Genomic DNA, 21273 nt, shown 5'->3' with positions numbered 1-21273 from the left:
ATGTGTTCGTAAAGTGGTCGTAAAAGGGAACGAGTCTTATGTGGCATGTGGCAGGTGCGGTGATCCGGCGTCGACCGATCTGCGCAGACCGTGCGCGTGGTCCGCCAATCGGCGTTAAGGGGGGCGGGTCCGGTGCCAGCCAATCGGCGGGGGTCCCGCGCCAGCCAATCGGCGTGAACGGGGCGGGGTCCGCTGCCAGCCAGTCAGCGCAGTAGATAGGAGGTCGTAAAAGAGCGTGACCGGGGGCGTGGCCGGAACCGTCCAATCAGCGTCAAGGGGGCGTGGCCGGCCAATCAGCGTCAAGGGGCGTGGCGGGGTCACGTGACCTGCGCCAGCCAATCAGCGTCGAGGGTTTGCGCATGCGCAGTAGGAAAAAAAATTCCCCCAAGTGACCCCTCTCTACTGAGCTGATTTGCCCTCTTGGTTTACAAACCTCTAATTTATGTAAGATCCCGTCGCACATAGCAGTTTCTTCGTAATTGTCACGCTGCCTTTATAAGGGTTTCTCTGGAACTACCGTTAACGATATTCTATAAGGTTGTTCACACATCTGTCATGATAATAACCATATTCAGCTTCTGGAAGTTGAACTGCATACGTTTGTGTTAACTCGCCCGCCCTCTACTCTACAATTGGTGTCTGCAGGAAATACTTCTCTTTTGGACGTCTCGACTAAAGCCAAATATGGATCTTTGTTAATTTCTTTATCCTGTGATGTTACTTTAAAGCCCGTCTCACACGGATCTGAACTAAGGCCTCAAACCAGGCTACAACTTAACAGTGTTGCTTAACTCAAACTTCCATGCAATTTCTTTTATCCTGAGGTGATGTAGGCGTCTCAGACGATCCTTAAAACTAGGTAGGTTTTACCACCAGAGCCTTGCGTGGTCGCTGTATTAAACAGACAAAACACGTGTTGCGCACAGGGCAATCAACTGTCGTAATCGTAAAAATTATTGTTTTTCTATTTCACAATATGAGTCCATCTGAAGAGGATGAAATAGCCATAGCAGCGACATCTGTTCTGTTGCTGACACAAAATCCGCCCTCCCCAAAAAGAACGAGGGAGAGAGAGAGAGAGAGAGAGAGAGAGAGAAAGAGTAAAGAGGAGCTGGTGGACCAGGGAGTGAATTTTTCGCCGCAATAATGCACAGGACAGCACCGTATTATCAATGGTGAATAATGAACTACTTACAGAAGATCCTCCTTCCTACAAAAATTCTACAGAATGGATTATTCAGAATTCCATACGCTATTGAAATTAGTAACTCCGAAAATTCAGCAGTGAGATATGAACATGGGGGAGTCTGTATCAGCTGAAAAATGGCCTGTAGATACTTGGATTCACCAGATTGTAGACTGAAAATCAAGTTACTTGTCCAAATATGTAAATGAGAGCAGTTATCAGGCGCGGAAAGCTAAAATAATTTTCTAGTATAGGTACTGAGTGCATCCGCTCTGCTCAGTACCCACAAAAATGCCCACATAGCACAAAAAATAAACTTATACCCGCCGGGAACCCATCTCATGCACTACACCCGGAAAATGAATTGACATGAAAGATGCCTGTATAGAAACTATTTTCCACCGGCGGTGAATTTCTGCACAGTTTACAAAAGTTGTATTTTGTTTACAAGTGGAACGCTACTAGTATGAAACCATGACAAATGCTATTGAAACTCGTATCATTGTCAAAGCCTACTCGTTTTCACTACCCTCGCTTATGCGGATACCCATCTTCGCTGACGCGCCTGTTCCCTTCAGACGCACCCCCTCGCTAACTCTCGGGTCCTACAGCTTCGCTCTGCCATGACTCGGTTAGATAGCATTCGTGCTTTTTAGTGGCGACCTAGCGCAGGTTGTTTTGTGTTTTTTGGGCTGAGTTTTTATGCATACATCCGGACGCTGTATTTATACGCAAATCGTAAAAGAATTATAATTTTTCAACAATTACTTATGATACTCCTTTGAATTTTAACTATGCCATGTGGATATTTTCATGTCTCCCAAGCATAAATCATTTAAAAAACAATAAGAAGGTAATTAGTGAAAGAATTTAATTTTTGAACAATTATTTCGAATGGTGCGCCAAAAGTAAACCTGCACATTTTTTAACATGTTACATTTTTTGTTATACAAATTGCACACTATACTTAAATCACATATTTTTATTCCTTTAAAAGATGTAATTACATTTGTTCACACCTGTAGCGTTCGGGCGGATACCTTCACTGCATACCTCCTCTAAGGTCTTTATTCTTGCATTTTCTTAAGTAATATAAATCGTGCTACAAAAAATCATATTTTTCGTATGACTCTATTAATACTATTAATGCTTATCTTGTCCAGGAAGCATTGTTTTGAAATTACAGCGAGATATAAAGTTGAATGTCGTCAGGCGCTACTCTTTTCTGATTGGTAGTTGTATGCAAGTTCAGATGAAAATAGAAACTGCTTCTATTTCTTCCAAGTCAGGATCCAAATAAGGACAGCAGAAAATTTCAACCTGAACTAGGGGCAAGTTACTTCTCACATGATCGTTAAGTAAGGTCGTGAATTTTAGATCGTGAATTGCAGCCTTACTTCAGTCCCGCCTGAGACAGGCTCTAGGGTTGCCGATCACTTATTCGCTAAAGCGGTGTTCCTATGTTTCAAGGATCATTTCACATCATCGACTGTATTGCATCTCGTTCCGCATCGCATTTTTAACTGCCAATAGTATTATACATCTCAATCAAAAGTTTGTTTCACGAGGTTTTTAATAATTCGAAGTTATTAAATTTAAACTGGATATTTACAGTTCCACACTTAAATTTCTCATGCTACTCTGTAGTTCCAACACAATCGTTTACGCCAATTTACTATCGAGAAAATTTTGTGCCTACATTTCTGGTCTGCTGGAACATACTCTAACCTTAGCTATTGGATATTTGCTCTATAAACACGAATTTTTCTTGTGCGCTCCATGTTTTCGCAAAGCTAGAGAAATCAAGACGTTTTGTGGATTATTGTCCATATTTTGAAGATTTTATTATTTTTATTGGCAGTCCTTTTACTTTTTAAATTATATAAACGTCGTATTGCCTTTAGACGCAACATTCATTTACCTCTCCAAAATAGTCTGCCTCCCCCTCCCCCTGCTGCGTCCTCTTGTTACCGTTTCCAATCCTGGTTCGTACTTGAACGATTATGTACCCTACTTTTGAGTTTTCCCGATTTTGGTTACTTGTGTATTTTATTTCTTCATTTTTCTTTTCTCGTACGTCTAGGATAAAATAATTATGACCTAATGGCAATCTTAGTATGTACTGTTGATGTTTCATTAATATTTTGCTACTATTCATAACCTATGAATATCTATCTATCTATCTATCTATCTATCTATCTATCTATCTATCTATCTATCTATCTATCTATCTATCTATCTAGATAGATAGATAGATAGATAGATAGATAGATAGATAGATAGATAGATAGATAGATAGATAGATAGATAGATAGATAGATAGATACATCCTGACGGCATTCTAAAGGCTCTATATTTGTATTTTATATTTATTGTCGCAATCAAATATGTTTTCATTTATTCTACAGAGATCGACGAGAGAGCACAATGTCAACCTAAGTTTTGTAATCCGAATTTCAGAACTCAAGATGAAAGGGAAAATCAAACAAAATGTCACAATACATCAAGAAATTCAAATTCAGTTTGCTTTATTGCCAGTGATATCACATATTTAAATGAACATGTAATTGTATTGAAAGTGTTAATAACTTGGGCAGAGAGATTCGTCCAAATCAATCAATTCGGCATCTTTAATATTTCTTATTTATTTGATGGTCATTTTATACGTTGAGCTAGCGTCTCTGATTTTAAAAGTAGTAGGGAAAATAATGACAAAGAATAATTTCAAAACTTCTAGTTGCGGTAAGTAAAGAAAAAAGGCCTTTAATTGTTATATTCGTGTTAGAGAACACAACCAAATCTATCCAGATTTCATGCAACCAATGAGTTAGCAAAGAGATTCTGACTGTTGAGTAATAATTAACTGGCCTTCGGTGCGAGCCACCGTAGGAGTGATTCCCGGTTTGAATACTCAGTCAAGGAAGTATAAAAGTCTTGATAAGGGGCATCGATGGAACCGGCGATGTGTTGATTGCTTCGTCTATTACTCGACGCGACAAACATGATATCAATTTTTTTTTGGAGCCCAAACTGGGGAACATAGGAAAAATTTATGTTGAATGTGGAGAGGGGGAGGGGATGATAATCCACACGGGGTCCATGATATTTTGATTGATTCTTGTAGTACTCAACTAAACGAACAAAATGACACCATTTTCTTTAAATATAAGCTCAGAAAAATAGGAAAAATCGGTATTGAACTTGAAGGGAGGGTGGATTCATACGAGGCCCGCGATATTTTGATTAATTGTGATTTGTCTCGTGGTATACTAGAATAACGACACAGAAAGTTTTGAAATATGAGCTCAGGAGGGCGCGGTACTGATATAAGATCATGACACACATACACAAACACACATACACAAACACACATTGATTTTTATTGTATGTACTTTTTTTCTTTCTGTGACCTCTTTATCATTATTCATAATCACATTCATACTAATATGAAATTTATTTATTTATTTATTTATTTATACATTTTATTGGCATTTCCGACATCTTTTTCCTTAAGCCTGTCGTGTTGAAGGGATGATGTCCCTCGGCCAGCACACTATCTGGGAGAGGGGGAAGGAACAAAGAAATCGGGAAGGAAGGAAACGGCCTGAGACCTATATGTTGGGTACCAGCCCGGCATTTCCCTGGTGTGGATAAGAAAACCTAAAGGAAAACCTCACTCAGGATAGTTGACCTGAAAAAGCTGTTACTTTTTCGAACGAGTGACTCCACCGGGAATCGAAACCGGGACCTCTCGCCGGCGAGAGCTTTAGTGACTATTCCACGGGGATCTACATGAAAAAAAGAAATGAAATTAACCATTACACTGAAAACAAGCTATAGATATCTGACATAGTGCTTACTTCTTCTACATCAGTATTTCATGCTGATTGCATATAAGAAAACTGTTTTTCTCTGTCACTCACAGTTCTTGAGATATACAGAGTGTTCAATTTACAATGCAATCTTGGAATCGGAGATGGTATAACTTTTCAACCGGAAATGGTATACGCATAACGCTTGTACCAAAATAAATTCTAATTAAGCAGGTATTTTCAAACCTGGAAACAATTTCATTCATATTGTTGGCAGATGTAACTTTTTTTTATATATATATATATAGAAAAAACAGTAAAATTGCACGTAACGCATATTCATGGACAATTCTGTCATTTACTTCCAGTTTCGTTGGGTCGTATCAATGGTAGAGAAAAAAAAGTTTTTCACTTCTACCGCAACCAATTAGATCAGGATCCTGTAACGTTGAACTAGAGAAATGGTTGTGTTTCTGAATTAAGAATTAACTTCTTATTTAAAAGACAATAAAAATAGATTGAGGAAACTACAGTTTGGTATTAATAGTAAGAAAACGTGATAAAATGTCTTAGCCTCTTAGGCCGTCCTAAACTAACTGAGGAAAAAAAGTTGAAAGTAAGAGGTGGAAGGTATGATAGGAATAGAAAGAAGAAGAATGCAGCTGGTCAATGATTTGAATAATGGAAGAAAATATTGGGAATTAAAAGACGAAGTTGAAAATAGAGATAGGTGAAAGAAGCATTACGAGACCCAAACCAAAGAAAACACACTCTCACACCACCTATTAGTCCCAAGATTCCAACAGGCAGAATACTTAATAATAATAATAATAACAATAATAATATTAATAATAATACTAATAATAATAATAATAATAATAATAATAATAATAATAATAATAATAATAATAATAATAATAATAATAATAATAATAATAATAATAATAGTCTGACCATCTGTCCGTTACTGCCCACTATAGCTCTTGAAAGAAAGAGAGCTTTAAAATTCATTTTCTTTTTGGAAATTATGGGTAGAGTAATTATTTCGGAGAAGTTAGTTAATTGACGTGATCTATAAGCCGGAAGTGGTAGAAATCAACCATTTTCAAGTTTTAACTTTGACCACTATAAAACAAAGACATAAAAATAGATAGCGAGAAAGATTTTCGGCAATCGATTAAGCATTCTAATAATACCTTTCATCTTCATCCTTAATACTAACCGAAAGTTATAGAAATAAACCATTTCCGCTTTTACGTTGATCAATACAGGGTAAAATCGATAATAGCGACGGGACGTTTTCTATAATTGGTAATTCCTTTAGATTGGATCTGGCAAAAGATCAATACAACCCGTAATTCTCCGTTGTCGCCCACCAAGTACAGCAATCTTTTTCGTTATGCTACGGGCTAATTAAGTAGTTGTCGAGAAATAAAGTTTCAAATGCAACCCAAGTCGAGCCTGTTCCTAGCCGAGCTTGACCATAGAATATACCAGCCTTTATTCCTTAGGCAATATGCTATTTGCTCACCAAATTTGGTAAAGATCCGGCCAGTATTTATTCAAAAATAAACTCTAGTAAAAACAGTAAGGATGTTCTCCATAATATGTTCTCAATAAATACGGAAACCAGAAGTTGTAGCATATTTCTTTCACTTCTGGTTTGAATAAAGGTATTACTGTCGAGATGAAATATACCCTTGGTGAACATAATAAATTTCGTAAAATGCCTTCTCCCTATCCATTCTCTAACACTCAATGTTAGAAGCGGAAGTGATTGATTTCTGCCACTTCCGGTTTTAGTAGAAAGGTTAGAGTCGAGACAGAACATATTCTTGGGACACTTAATTGATCACAGCAAACCGCTTTTCGCTATTTATTACGGTTTCTAACCTATTGCGATCAACACTAAAACCAGAAGTACTTGGTTTTTGGTACTTCAGGTTTGATTAGGAGTTTAAAAGAGAACCTGTTTCCACAACATTAAATTGATTCCCGAGAACTGCTTTCCCCTATATCTTATAGTTTTTGTTCTATGTAGATTGAATTGAAACCGGATGTTGTGGATAGTTTGTACTATTTCCTTTTTACAAGGGTGTTAAGGATGAAGATTAAAGTTATTTCTTAAACGCTTTATCGATTGCCGAAAACTGCTTATTTTTATTTATTGCCGTTTATGCTCTAGAGTGATCAACGTTGTAACCGGAAATGGCTCAATTCTATCACTTCCGGTTTTAATAGCGCCTTAAAGCTGAAGATGAAGGTTTTTCTTGATAAGTTTAATCGATTGCATAAAACATCTTTTCGATATCTATTATCGTTTTCGCTCTATAGTAATAAACGTTGAAACCGGAAATGGCTCATTTCTACCTTGTCCAGTTTTTATTAGAGCGTTAAAGATGAACATGCGAGTTGCCCTTCAAATGTATTATCAATTGCCAAAAAACACTTTTCGCTATATATTGCTGTTTCTTCCATGTAGTGATCAACATTGAAACCTGAAATGGCTCATTTCTACCTCTTCCGGTTTCACTAGACTGTTAAAGAGGAAAGTGAGAGCTGCCTTTGAAACGTATAGTTGATTGCCGAGAACTGCTTTTCCTTATCTATTAGGGTTGTTGTTCTATAATGATCAACGTTAAAACTGGAAATGACTCGTTCCTACAACTTTTAGTTGGCGAATCATCTCTATTAACAAATTCCCTCGAGACAATCACTCTATCTATCTGCTGCAAAAAACAATTTAAAATTTTGTATCCATTCAAATGTTATCGTACGGAGTAACGTACGTACGTACTAACATTACGATGTTACAAGTTCCACTACGTGATAGTAATAGTAAAACCCGTAAAGCGGGTCACATAATATTTTCTCAATTGATTTGGAAACCAGAAGTTTTAGCAAAAGCGTCATTTCAGCTTTCGCTTGGGGGCAAGATCCCTTGATATAAGTAAAATTTATCATCCTTCACTGATTTATTACTATTTTATTGATAAAATCTATATAAATCTCAAACTCAGGTGGGCAACTGCCCCTCCCTTCCCCCATAAAGACGCCCCTGAGTTTTAGTATATTCCTTTCACTTCCGAGTTGAGTAGAGGGATTATTGTCGAGATGGAGATGGAATATATTCTTGGGCACTTAATGAATTACATAAAACCCCTTTTCGCTATCCATTCTATAACATTCAATGTTTTAAACGGAGTAATTGATTTCTACTACATCCGGTTTTACTAGGATGTTAATGATGAAGTTAAAAAAGTTATTCTTGACACGCATTATCGATTACCGAAAATTGCTTCTTACTGTCTGTTACCGTTTTCGCTCTATAGTGATTAACATTAAAATTGGAAATGACTCATTTATACCACTTCCGGTTTTATTAGAGTGTTAAGAATGAAGATGATTGTTGTTCTTAAGACGTTTAATCGATTACCGAAAACCGTTTTGCGCTATCTATTACAGTTTTTGCTCTACAGTGATCGATATTGAAACCAGAAATGACTCATTTCTACCACTTCCAGTTGTCAAAATCACTCCCATTAATAAATACCCTCGAGATAATCACTCTATTTATCTATTGTAAAAAACAGAATTAAAAAATTCCCATTCGTTCATAGTTATCGTGCGGAATATTACGATAGTATAAGTTCCACTAAGTGATCTTAATAACTATTTCATACATCCCTCCACACACACACACACACACATATATATATATATATATATATATATATATATATATATATATATATATATATATATATATATATACCAACATATGTAAACACGGAAGTATACTTCGTAGTTCGCGCATGCTTAAGCCGGAAGCTAGAAACAGAGAGAATCTTATTGTACCTTTATTCTGAACGCACAATTATTAAGAAGATAAATTAAACAAAAAGTTGTAAATGAAACTCCCAAAGATTGCTACCACTGCTGCATCTAACACATGAAGTTGTTCCATAATGATTGATTCGTAAGATGATGTATATGGGTTTCCTAATGGTAGTGTAATAAAATGCCTTCAAATTTACTACAAAATAAAAAGTTAAATTTATCTCTCAAATTTTCCAAATTGAAGTCGATGGGCATTATGGGAACAGTCTACAGTGACAGTACTCTACGCTTTCCGCTGGTTGCCAGAAAGCTTCGGATGATGTTTGGTTTCATAATCATAAACGGGTATATATATCTATATATATATATATATATATATATATATATATATATATATATATATATATATATATATAATAGTGATTGTTTATTATTACTTATTATTTTGTTATTTAGACATGCAATATTTTCTACGAGTATAAGCTACTATAAGCTATATCATTACATGGTTATTGAAACTGATACCTTTTTTCCTCCGAGTGCGTTTGTTTGTTCTTCGACGGCGTTGCCTCGCCCTCCTGTCAGACCCCTGCTGGCCCACTGGGACATGTCGTGGCGCTCCCTCCGAAACATTACAGTATCAATAAAGGTACAAGTTTTCAGTAATAAATTCTTAGTTTTATTAGTAAAGAACCCGTGAAACGTGCACTGTGCTCTTTACATTAGGCGCCCTGAGAAATCACATCAAAGATGGACGTTTTTATTCGTTCTTCTGTATACTACAGTTTTGTTCAGTAAATACATACAGTTACTGTTGGTAAAGAAACAGTGAAGAGTACAGTGCGCCCTTTACATAAAGCGCCCTACGAATCATCACAGTATAGATATCTGATTTTCGTTGTTCTGTATACCAGCTTTGTATAATAAATTCAAACTATGGATGCTAATAAAAACCTGTGATGGATACAAGGCGCCCTTTACATAAGATGCCCTGCGAAATATCACATTATAAATGTTTTTAAAAATTGTATTCTTCTGTATCTCAGTTTTGTATTATAAATTCAAACAGTTGCTATTGGCAGAGAACAGGTAAAGACTATAATTACTTACAAAAATATTATAAAGTTATTTATCTATAAAACGAAACAATGTGATACATCAAAAATAGTTCGGACAAACATACGATGCATTCATGAAACACTACACTGACACTAGACTTTGTTTTTAATTTACGATTTTTACAGCATCGAAGCTTACAGTCTTAATATGCACCCACGTATCCGCGCATATTGATTGTTTCTGTGTGTTTTAACCCATTTGAACCCGTTGTTCCAAAATTGGAACATTTTTTACTTAACTTTTATTTTTCATATAACGTGAATAAAGGTAACAATTTTTGTATGGATCTCTTCATTTGGTACCAATAGTTTAGCAAATGACGTATCTTTGTCTTGAATTGGCGCGAACGATGTGTACTGTACATATTAGATTGCGTTGAATAAGAACAAATTATGGCGTCTCAAAGGAGGTAAGTTAATTTTATGTTCGCTTATGAATTTTCTACCTATATAATACTCTTTGGGTAGGAGAAGTATTAAGTTTTAAGTGCATGTGAAATGCAACAATTGATTATGATTGTTATTAATAATATAGGGTTATAATTTTGAATGTTCCAATATTGGAACAACGGGCTCGAACGGGTACATGAAGTTTGCATTTTGTTTGTTCCATTATTGAAACAACGGGCGTAAATGTACCCATAAAACTATATAATATGGTAATTTTAATGGATGCATTAGTAATTGTTTCGTACATTTTATGAGCGTATTTTTATTTGATACTATTTGTGCCGCCTTTGAGGTCATTTTGCGCTTGCATTCGGAATTTATTGGTCTCATAGAGGAGGGGAAATTTATACACAAAAAATTGATTTAATTGTTACACCCACGCGGTACGCTTTTCATTTGAGTTGAGTTGATTGTGAATTTAAAGTTCTTTCAGCAGCGAGGCTATATGAGACGTGACCTACTCATTAAAGTGGAATCCGAACCACATGAACGCTCGCTGAGGATCGAAGCCGGTCTCCCATGTCAAAGGCGTGTACGCTAACCGCTTAGCCACGAAGGAGCTCTTTTTCAGTTGAAAGATGACAGCCAAATAGAGTTGCAGGTGTCTTGATCGCTCATTCACTGGATCGTACATTTATTTACCTGTATATAGGAGTTATTATTAATGCCTGATTACATTTTGTAACATTTATTATTGAGTTCACTTTACTGCAGTGAGATAAAAACAGTAAATTTTGGACATAGATAAAAGCATAGTATATAGTTATATTTTATAGGTACTGTAGGGGAATCATTAGCATCCTACACAATTTTACAGGCCCTGGCCGCCTTCCTTTCAGTTTCTTCCCCAGTGTTATCATTATGTTGATTGCTCCAGTGTAAAATGGCTTCTGAGCTGTATCTGGTACTTGAAAATAAATAAATATTTTATGTTGTTTTGTATTTTAAATGGGTATTTCAGAACTTCATCTGGATTTTATTTATTTCAAGAAATTCTGTTTTACTTCAGATTGAGTGCAAGCGGTCCCGGGTTCGATTCCCGGTGCGTGCTCTCGGTCGAAAAAGAGTAAGAAGTTTTTAAGGCCAGCCATCCTGAATGAGGATTTCCTGGGTTTTCCTCGTTCACACCAAGCAAATGCCGGGGTGGTATCTAACATATATGTCCCAGGTCGCTTCCTTCCTTCCCCAACACTTGCTTCCTTCCCTTTCCCTGGAGAGTGTTCTCGCCGAGGGACGTCATTCATCAAACGTGACGGGCTAACATGGCCACAGATACCTAAAGCCCAGAAATCTAAATCCTCCCTCCCTATTTCAGATTGACTGTTGACGAAATTATCAATATACTTGCTAACGGAGAAGATATTCTTGCTGCAGATATTGTCATTACACCACCAGAAAATGAAGAGTTCTCGGAAGAAGATAAAGCAGATATAGAATGGCTATCTAGAAATCAGTTGATCGCTAAGGGAGGAGCTTCTTTTACAGTAATGCAAAGCGGCCAGCTGAGAAATGAATTTATAGGTAAGAGTTTGTTGGATGATGAAGCTCCGAAACCTAGTACATCTAATGAAAGTCAGCCTTCTGCAGAGTCAAATAAGAAATATAATCCCAACAATGTGCAATTCTTGGGAGACCTATTTCGAACCAATTGCGACCTGTCAACAAACGTGCAATAAATGAAGTGGGATATGACAAACAATTACATTTCATTGTAAAATCAGAAAGACAATCAAGATCTGGATAGTGAATATAATACAACATGGAAGTGCTTCATTTACTTCCATCAGTAGTAAGAATGTGATGTATTGGAAAATAACTATAATGTAAAAATTCTGTTATTATGTGAATATGCATAATATTAACATGTTTCAATATTTGTATACTTTGTATCTAATGAATATTGCAAATTATTGTAAAATTTGTATCCCAAAACTTTAACGAAATAATACTTTAGCCTGGCTAAATTGAAATATTTTCTTCCAGAAACCTGTACCCTTTCAGGCCCGTTGTTCCAAAAATGGAACATTACCAAATTAGGGGTCCATGACATTTTCGTGAACCATAATGTATTTAAATATGTTCTTTACATTTATTTTTACCAATCTGACAGGAACCAAGATTAAATTCGACAAAAAAATAATTTGGGTTTAAATGGGTTAAAGCAGTGTTCGGATAATCAGTACCTGCGTTTCTAAAATATAGCTAATTAATTTTTGTGAAATGTGGTCTTCCTGTCACCACGGCATGGCGTGTCCTCAGGTTGCGGATCGAGGAGAAGGTCTCAAGATATAGAGGTTAGCTGCGAATATGCTGAATAAGCAGTCGCGGACAGATGACAAGGGGTGGTCCTCCAGCTTGGGGATTTGGTGTGAGGCAAGCAACCTCATCCTGTAAAAAAAAAAGACTTGTTCAGATACATTCGCAGAATCCTCGGATCAGGATTAATAACTTGGCACGAATTCAGCAAAGTAAACTCGACATAAGATTTGGAACATGGAATATAAGAAGTCTCTATAGCGCAGACGCGTTAAAATCTGTAACGAATGAGTTTAGAAATAGAGGATGGACCTGGTAGGATATCAGGAAGTTAGATGAGAATAAAATAGAGGAGTCAAATCGGGAACTACGTTATTTTAGGGGAAAGGAATTAAAAATTACCAAACACGAACAGGGTTTTTCGTTCACAAACGAATATCAGCAATTACATGAGCTGAAGTTGTTAATGATATACTTTCTTTTTCTTACCTTAAGGGTCGATGATGTGATATTATTGTTTTAAATGTACATACCCCAACATAAAATAAGGATGACGATATAAAAGACAGTTTTTACGAAAGAATAGAACGAGTATTTTATCATCTCCCGCAATACCATATGAAAATTCTATTAGGCGGTTTCAATGCGACGGTAGGACAAGAGGATATTTTCAAACCGATTATAAGGAATAAATGTCTGCATAAGGAAAGTTGTGACAACGCCGTTAGACTCGTGATCTTTGCAACATCCAAAAACCTTATCGTGAAGATTACAAAATTCCGAAATCGCGACATTCATAAATATACCTCGACTTCGTCAGATGGAAAAACACATAATCAAACTGAAACAGTCTAACACAACTGATCTTCGGTAATTCAGAAGAGTTAATTGTGATACTGATTACCACCTGGTAGGAGCGATAAGAGACTATCGTTGAATAAAGGAAATATTCAATATTAGAAAACGATTCAATATCTGAAAACGGAGAGGTTTAATTTAAAGAAATTAGAAAAAAGGTGAGAGAAGAGCCAGATTGAAGTGTCCAATTGATTGTCGGCTTTTAGAAGGTTCGGTGTGCACTCGTGTTCAGGATAATTGGGTTTAAATTAGAGATAACATTAAAAATTCAGCAAAAGATATATTGGGGCAGGCAGAAATACTTAGGAACAAACCATGGTTCAACCAAGAATGCACTAAAGTAGCAGAGAAGAGAAAACATGACAAACAGCGTTGGCTACAAAATCCGAACGAAATAATTAGACAAAGTTTCATTAACATCTGGCGGAAAACTTCCAAAACCTTTAGAACAAAGAAACGCGATTTTTTGAAAGCTAAAATTAATGAACTTGAAGATAACAGTAAAAGCAAAAACATTCGGGACATGTGCAAATGCATCAATAAATTTAAGAAAGGCTATCAAACTCGCGCTTATATAGTAAAGAAAGCTAACGGAACAATTATCACTTATAGAGATAGCATATTGAATAGATTGAAACATTTTTTTGACGGTTTGCTTAAAACTAATTTAAGTGGAAAAGGTGAAATGCATACATTATAACCGCATATTCCAGAACCTAAACAGACAGAAATACCTAGGTAAAAGTCGCTATTAAAAAAATGAAAACACATCTCCGGGTGTAAACGAAATTCTAGCCTTCTTAGTTTTAGCTGGAGGGGGAAAGTTATAGAACAAGATAGACAAACTCGTTCTCCTTATTTGGAACAAGGAGGAATTGCCACAAGAGTGAAAAGAATCAATCATTGTTCCAATTCAGAAGATAAGCATCAAAACTGATTGTAATAATTATTGAGGCATTTTCCTTTTTTCAACGTCCTATAAAATCCTCTCAAGCATTCTATTAGCAAGATTGACCCCATGTGCAAATGAAATTATTGGAGATTATCAGTGCGGATTTAGGTAAAATTGATCAACTATCAACAGTTACCATTCGACTAATACTCGAAAATAAATGCGATACAATATCCCTTCACATCAATTATTGACATTAGAAAGGCCTACGGCTGGGCTAGGAGGGAAATATTTTACAACATGCTTACAGAATTTGGAATATCGAAAATTTAGTTAGATTAATAAGAAACGTTTAAATGAATCCCAAAGTAAGGTTCGAGTAGAGAAATTCTTGTTCTTGAGCTTTCACGTTGAGAATGGCCTGAAACAAGGAGATGCGTTGTTACCATTATTATTTAACTTTGTTCTGGAGTACACTACAACGAAAATCAAAGACAGTAATCAGGTCCTAGAGCTGAAAGGTATTTACCAGGTTATGGCGTATGGTGATGATGTAAATATAATAAGGAATGATAGAACAATAGAAAGAAATATAGAAATGTTAATTAACGTTAGCAGGGATATGGGCTTAAATGAAAAAAAAAAACTAAATATATGGAAGTTTGTCGCGATTGTAATACTGCATTTTATGAATGCGTTAGAATACTAAATAATATTTTCGACAATTGGATACTTTCAAATATGTAGGACCACTATTAACAGACCAACGCCATAATCACAAAGAAATTTGATGTGGACTGAAAGCAGTGATTTCGTGTTATTATTCAGTTAAAAATCTTTTGTTGTGTCGAATTCTATTGAGAAATTTGTAGCTTAAAATATAAAACCATAATCATGCCTGTTGTGCTGTATTGTTGCGAAATATCGTCACTGACTCTGAGGGAAAACACAGACTGAAAATATTTGGAAACAAGATTCTAAGAATATTCGAATCCAAGAGAAACGGGAACGGGGAATGGCGGAAACTTCACAACCAGGAATGCATAATTTACAATGTTTACCAAATATTCTTAGGGTCATCAAGTCTCGGAGGCTCAGATGCGCATGTCATGTAGCCATAATGGAAGAATTTAGAAACACTTTCAAAGTTTTAAATCGAAATCCAAATAGGGAAACGATAATTAGAAAGACCGAGACGAAGATGGGAAGACAATATTAAAATGGTTTTCGCAGAGATTGAAATATAGAGTAGAAAATGGATCCAGTTGGCTAAAGACAGAATTCAATGGAGAGGTTTTGTGAACGCGGCATAGAACCTCCTGTGCGCATAGTCCATAAAGCTATATTAAGTTGTTTATATATTTAGCTTCTTTCTATTTGACAGAAATGTTATTACAGGAACTAAAAGTTTTTCTCTGCTAAATAGGATTTCGATTCAAGGCTTTCACAATTTAGCTATTCACGTTAATACTAAAACAAATTTGGTGGTGATCTTGATTTATAAAGTTAACCAAGAAAGTTCTGTCGCTTTTCGTGGAGGTCTGTGTTCCACTGGCCCTCACCGTGTGTTGAATGCAACTGGAGGTAAGACGAAGGTCAGTTGTTAGTGTGGGTATATTCAACATACTACCTGGTTGTGGGAGTTCAATTACACCGTGAAGTTGCGTAACGACACAGTGAACATGGGACCTCCATAGAGCGTCATATTGCGTGTATGCTGTACGAGTTCAAACTGGGGTCAAACGCCACTGGAGTGGGGCGGAAGATATGTCAGACCTTTGGTGATGAAGGTGTCGTGACTACGCGGACAATGCAGTGCTGGTTTAACATAAAACACAATAATGCACTGAGCAAGGGCTAGTGATAATATGTAACAAAACACACAATCACGTAACAGTTTCGACACAATAACTGTGTCTCCATCAGACTTCCACTCCTTCTCTCCAGAACTTTGTTAAGTTTTGGAAATGTATATAAATTGGGGGTTGTACGAAAAACCTCTTGCGGATGTATACTTGTTTGAGCCGTAAACTATTCTTGAAATTGTTTTTAGGCCTCAGTAATTAATTTTTTCGAAGTTGTACAGTCTAATACGCATACTCCACACCTCTATGGCATCGCGCTTATTTAATGATTTCTCTGTAACTGTAAGGTATTCCAAATTGCAGTTTCCGGTGAGCACATATTTGTAACTTTCTTCAGAATTTTGTTAAGTCATATTCTGCAAATATTTGAAAATGGAAGTTCTACGAAGCTGAAGATACCTCGAAACTCCATAGGGATATACCTTAATTCTGGATTATAAGTGTTCTTGATGCTGTTTTCATGTTTCAGTAATTAATTTTTCAAAATTGTACGCTTTAGTTTGCAAACACCACATACCTTTGGAGTTGCTCTTTATTTCCCCATATTTCGGTAACTGTTAGACGTACCGACTTGCGATATTTGGTAAATACACACTTGTAACATTCTTTACAACTTTGATAAGACGTGTTTTGGAATTACTTAGAAATGGAAGTTTTGTGAACCCCAGGATACCCCCAAACCCGATAGAGATCTGTTTGTTCTGAGTTGAAACTCTTTTTGAGTTTCTTATGACCCAGTAATCAATCTTTCGAGCTTGTACCAACTAGTATGCAAACTCCATACCTATATAGTATGGCTCTTTGTCTCTCTATATTTTGGTACGGTAACAATGAGACATGCGGCGTAGCGGGTTTCGGTAAATATACTATATCTTAAATGACCTTACAGTATTTGAGAACCTTATGTTTCAACATATTTGGAAATGTAGATATTAGGTACCCCTTTAAACCCCAAACCCCATTGGGGAAAACTTTTTTGCGTAGTAATTTAATTGAATTTTATTGCGTTCAATGACCATTTACATTGGCTGATTGCCATATGGTATAGAACATGTCAATGATATTGTACAAAATACTGTATATATTCATATTATTGTAAAAACATAACTGCTTTTACAATATCTTCTAGGTGATAGAAAAACATAAAATGTGGTTTGCTTGGAAGGATTATTAATAAGATACATCACTCACCCATACAGCATTTTCTTTTTTACAAAGTAGAAAAAATATAATATGTACAAAAATTACATCTACGACTTAGCTGAACCTAGATCAGTTTGCAAGTGTTTCTCCACACTGTAAAAGCAGTGGTTTAACAACAGAGTACATACTGACTTTTTGAAACTTTTATGTTTGGAAAGAGATTTAATTTGATCAGGCAAAGAGTTAAAGAGTTGTGCACCTTTGTATGCAATTATTTTCGAAAACAAAGTTGTATTATGAGGAAAACTTGGAGATGTGACTTCATTCTTGTATGATATCCATGTTTATCTGAATTCTTTTTGTACAGTTCTTGTGGACCAGAAGTAATGTTTCGTATTTATATACAATGAAGGAAGTAGAAGAATATTTAGGTCTTTGAATACGTTCTGCAAGAAATATAATATGAAGTATTAGTCACTATTTTTATCACTTTCTTTTAGAGTATAAAAACTTTCTTAAATTTAGTGGACGAACCCCAAAAGGCTATTCCGTATCTGATTTTGCTGTGGAACAATGCATGGCAGCAGGAGTGGACTGGCCATAATCAAGTACCGGCCCGATGGCCGCTGCGCCCTCCTCACATCAGTGCCTTTGCGCCCTCCTTGGGAGGGACTAAGACCCGTCTTAGCCTCGGGAAGGCGCACAGTTTCCTCTCTAAACACATTAAAAAAAATAAAACAAAGCTACATAATTATTTTATAAATTCGCTAGCCTTTGGCCAGCTAGGACCCCACCCCAAACCCTGGTATTTGCTCGGCCTGTGGCCTCGCTCTTTCTGTCTTTGGCTTTGGGAATGTCATTATAATGATCTTAGAGACCCTGAAATTTATAGATTTGACTCTAATATCGGTCATTTTGGATGATTTTTATATATCAACCCTCCCACTCCCACTGCTCCGCCCCCAGATCCCGTATTTACTCGGCCTACGGCCTTGCTCTTGCTGTTTTAGGCTTTGGTGGTACCTTTAATGATCTCAGCGACTTCGAAATATATTGATTTGACTCTAATCTCGGTCATTTTGGATCATTTTTACATGTCTCTCCCTCCCACTCCCGCCGTTAGGGGCGCTAGTGACGTTATATACCAAAGCTGTTTTATGTCACACTATAACCTATATGTTTGCAAAATTTCGTTAAAATTATTTTTCTCGTTCTTACGTTATACCATTAAAACCATTCCTACTGTTATAACTCCCATTTAAATAGCATTGGGTTCAAGTTTCCACCCCTCCCCCTCTACAAAGGGGAGAGTTGGGGGTTGCTAACCCCAACAGTGTTGATTACCTGGTACCAAAGAATATTTATGCCAAGTTTGCTCAAAATCGGTTGAACCGTCTAGGAGGAGATGTGGAACATACTCATACATACATACAAACATATAAACATACAATGGCATTTATAATATAGTAGATATACAGTATTATTTTACGTATATATGCACATTGAAAAAGTATACATATATAAAATTATATGATGCCCAAATACATAATGTATGTAGAATATACACTTGAAATCAAAACAGCAATTGCCAAAGAAGTTAACCAAGCTGGAGTTTTTTTCTGTCATGATGGACACGACCCTAGATGTCTCTTCATATGACCAGTGCTCCATAGTGCTTCGGTATGTGTACAATGGATTTGTTCAGGAAAGAGTTATTGCCCTTAAACATGTGATTTCAACAACAGGAGAGAACTTCTTTCAAACCCTCGAACAGTCTTTGGCTGAAGTAAAAATACCTATCGAAAAATGTATGGCAGGCGCTTTTGATGGAGCTTCAAATATGAGCGGACTATAAAGGTGTGACAGCAAAGCTGAAAGAGATCAATCCGAAATACATTCACATATGGTGCTATTCACATGTGTTGAACTTGGTGATAACTGACATCGTCCAGAGTTTGGGTGTTTGTATATCTTTCTTTGGGCTTCTCCAGGAAATTAAAATATTTTTGAAAGAATCCCAGAAACGACTTGAGGTGTACTTGGAACAAAACCCAAGCGTCCGTCTTGAGGCTATTGGGATTACTCGATGGAGAAGTAAAAGCAACGCTGCTGTAAAAATATTTGGACACTTTCATTACTGGGCACCCGACTCAAAGGATGTCAGACCAAGAAAATCATAACCAGTATATGTGGAACTCGTAGCAGTTTTTAAGTGTGATTGGCAACTCGCAAGAATTCAATTTCAAAGTCAGACATGATGCAATGTCTCTCATTCAAAAGTTGTGCTCCTTTGAGATTATCATTATGGCTATGATGTTTTTATTGATTTTTCAACATACCACACCTTATCAGACTACTTGCAAACAAAAAAACTTAGACTATGTCCAAGCATGGCGCCTGATATCCTTAACTCAAAATAAGTTGAAAGAAGTTAGGGACCAGTTTGACAAAGTCTACAAAGCAGCAGAACATTTTGCAACAGAAATGTCAAATAGTATTGAAGGACTCATTACAGATGTTCCTAGTTTAGAACAAGTTATTATAGAAACAGAATTGCCTGAGGTAAGATGTAGAAAAAGAAAGAAAATAGCAGGAGAATCAGCTTCTGATGAAGTAATTGAAGACAATAAATACAGATTTGAAGTAACCGTTTTCAACTGTGTTCTAGACCAAATTTCTAACAGCATGCAGGAACGATTTGCTGAAAATCAAAGCTTATACTTAGATTTAAAGTGTTTTTATCCTAACAAGTTCAAGAGTTTAAGTCTGGCTTCGTTGTCACTGAAAAGAATCACTGAATTAATTCCTGATTGTGAAGAGGGAAAACTTAACGAAGAGCTTCTTTCTTTTCATCAATGTGGAAAGAGTTTTCAAAATTCTCTTATGAGAACCGAGAAAAGAATCAAGAAGCTGTTGAGGTTCGTGCGATTGAAGATTTGATTGAAGAGGACAAGTTTTCTGAAGATTTCATGGAGGATGAAGAGGAATATTTGGGGCCGACCTGACGATACTGTTTTAAGGTCTGTGATGGAGTGAAGTGCAATTCCTACTTTAAGTGTGCTTTCGATGTGATTCTGCAGTACAATATGTACCCAAGCCTCTACACAGAATCATTCAAAGTTTATAAGTATCTCCTTATATTACCGGCAACACAAGTGTCCTGTGAGCGAGCATTTTCAAAGCTCGGATATATATATATAAAAAGTCTCCGTTCAAGACTTACAGATGAACATCTGGAATCATTGTTCTCAGTGTGAGAATTAGATAATCTATATTGGGGAAATAAAATTAGGCCAACAGAACATAAAGTCTGAAGGTGCAAATTTCAAAATGAGGCAATAATGCTTCACCCCCGATATATGCACTGTATGTGTGTGTTTGTGTGTGTGTGATATCTGTAATAAAAAAGAGATTTATTAATTTAATAAATCTACCGACAATAACTATGCACGTATATATTGTCTGACATACACCCCCCCCACCAAACCTTTCTGAACGTGTTTAAATGTTGTGCTCACTCTTGTCCCCGTAGCTCTCTAAGGTTTATTTAGTTAATAATTCGGCCCGAGCGATAGCCATGATCACAAGCATATGTTAATTTTTCCACTCATATTGAAAGCTTCCACTTTGCGTTATTACATACAGATAGAAAAAAACTTCAGTCTTATGAAAACCACTAAAATTATCAGTTAAACCGGACATATATTTAAAAAAAAAAAGAAAATATAGATACTGGCCTATTAAACAAGAAATGGATTGTTGCTGGTCCCGATTTCTGACATCAAGGTCAAATCGAAGGCCAAGTGTTTAAAATCTCTCAATTCAAATTTCGAGCTTGTGCTTTTACTCCCCG

This window comes from Thermobia domestica, chromosome 7 (assembly GCF_964235325.1).
Source record: "Thermobia domestica chromosome 7, izTheDome1.hap1.1, whole genome shotgun sequence".
In the NCBI taxonomy this organism is placed as follows: Eukaryota; Metazoa; Arthropoda; class Insecta; order Zygentoma; family Lepismatidae; genus Thermobia; species Thermobia domestica.
The sequence above is the reverse complement of the archived record's forward strand: the minus strand, read 5'-3'. Positions refer to the sequence as shown.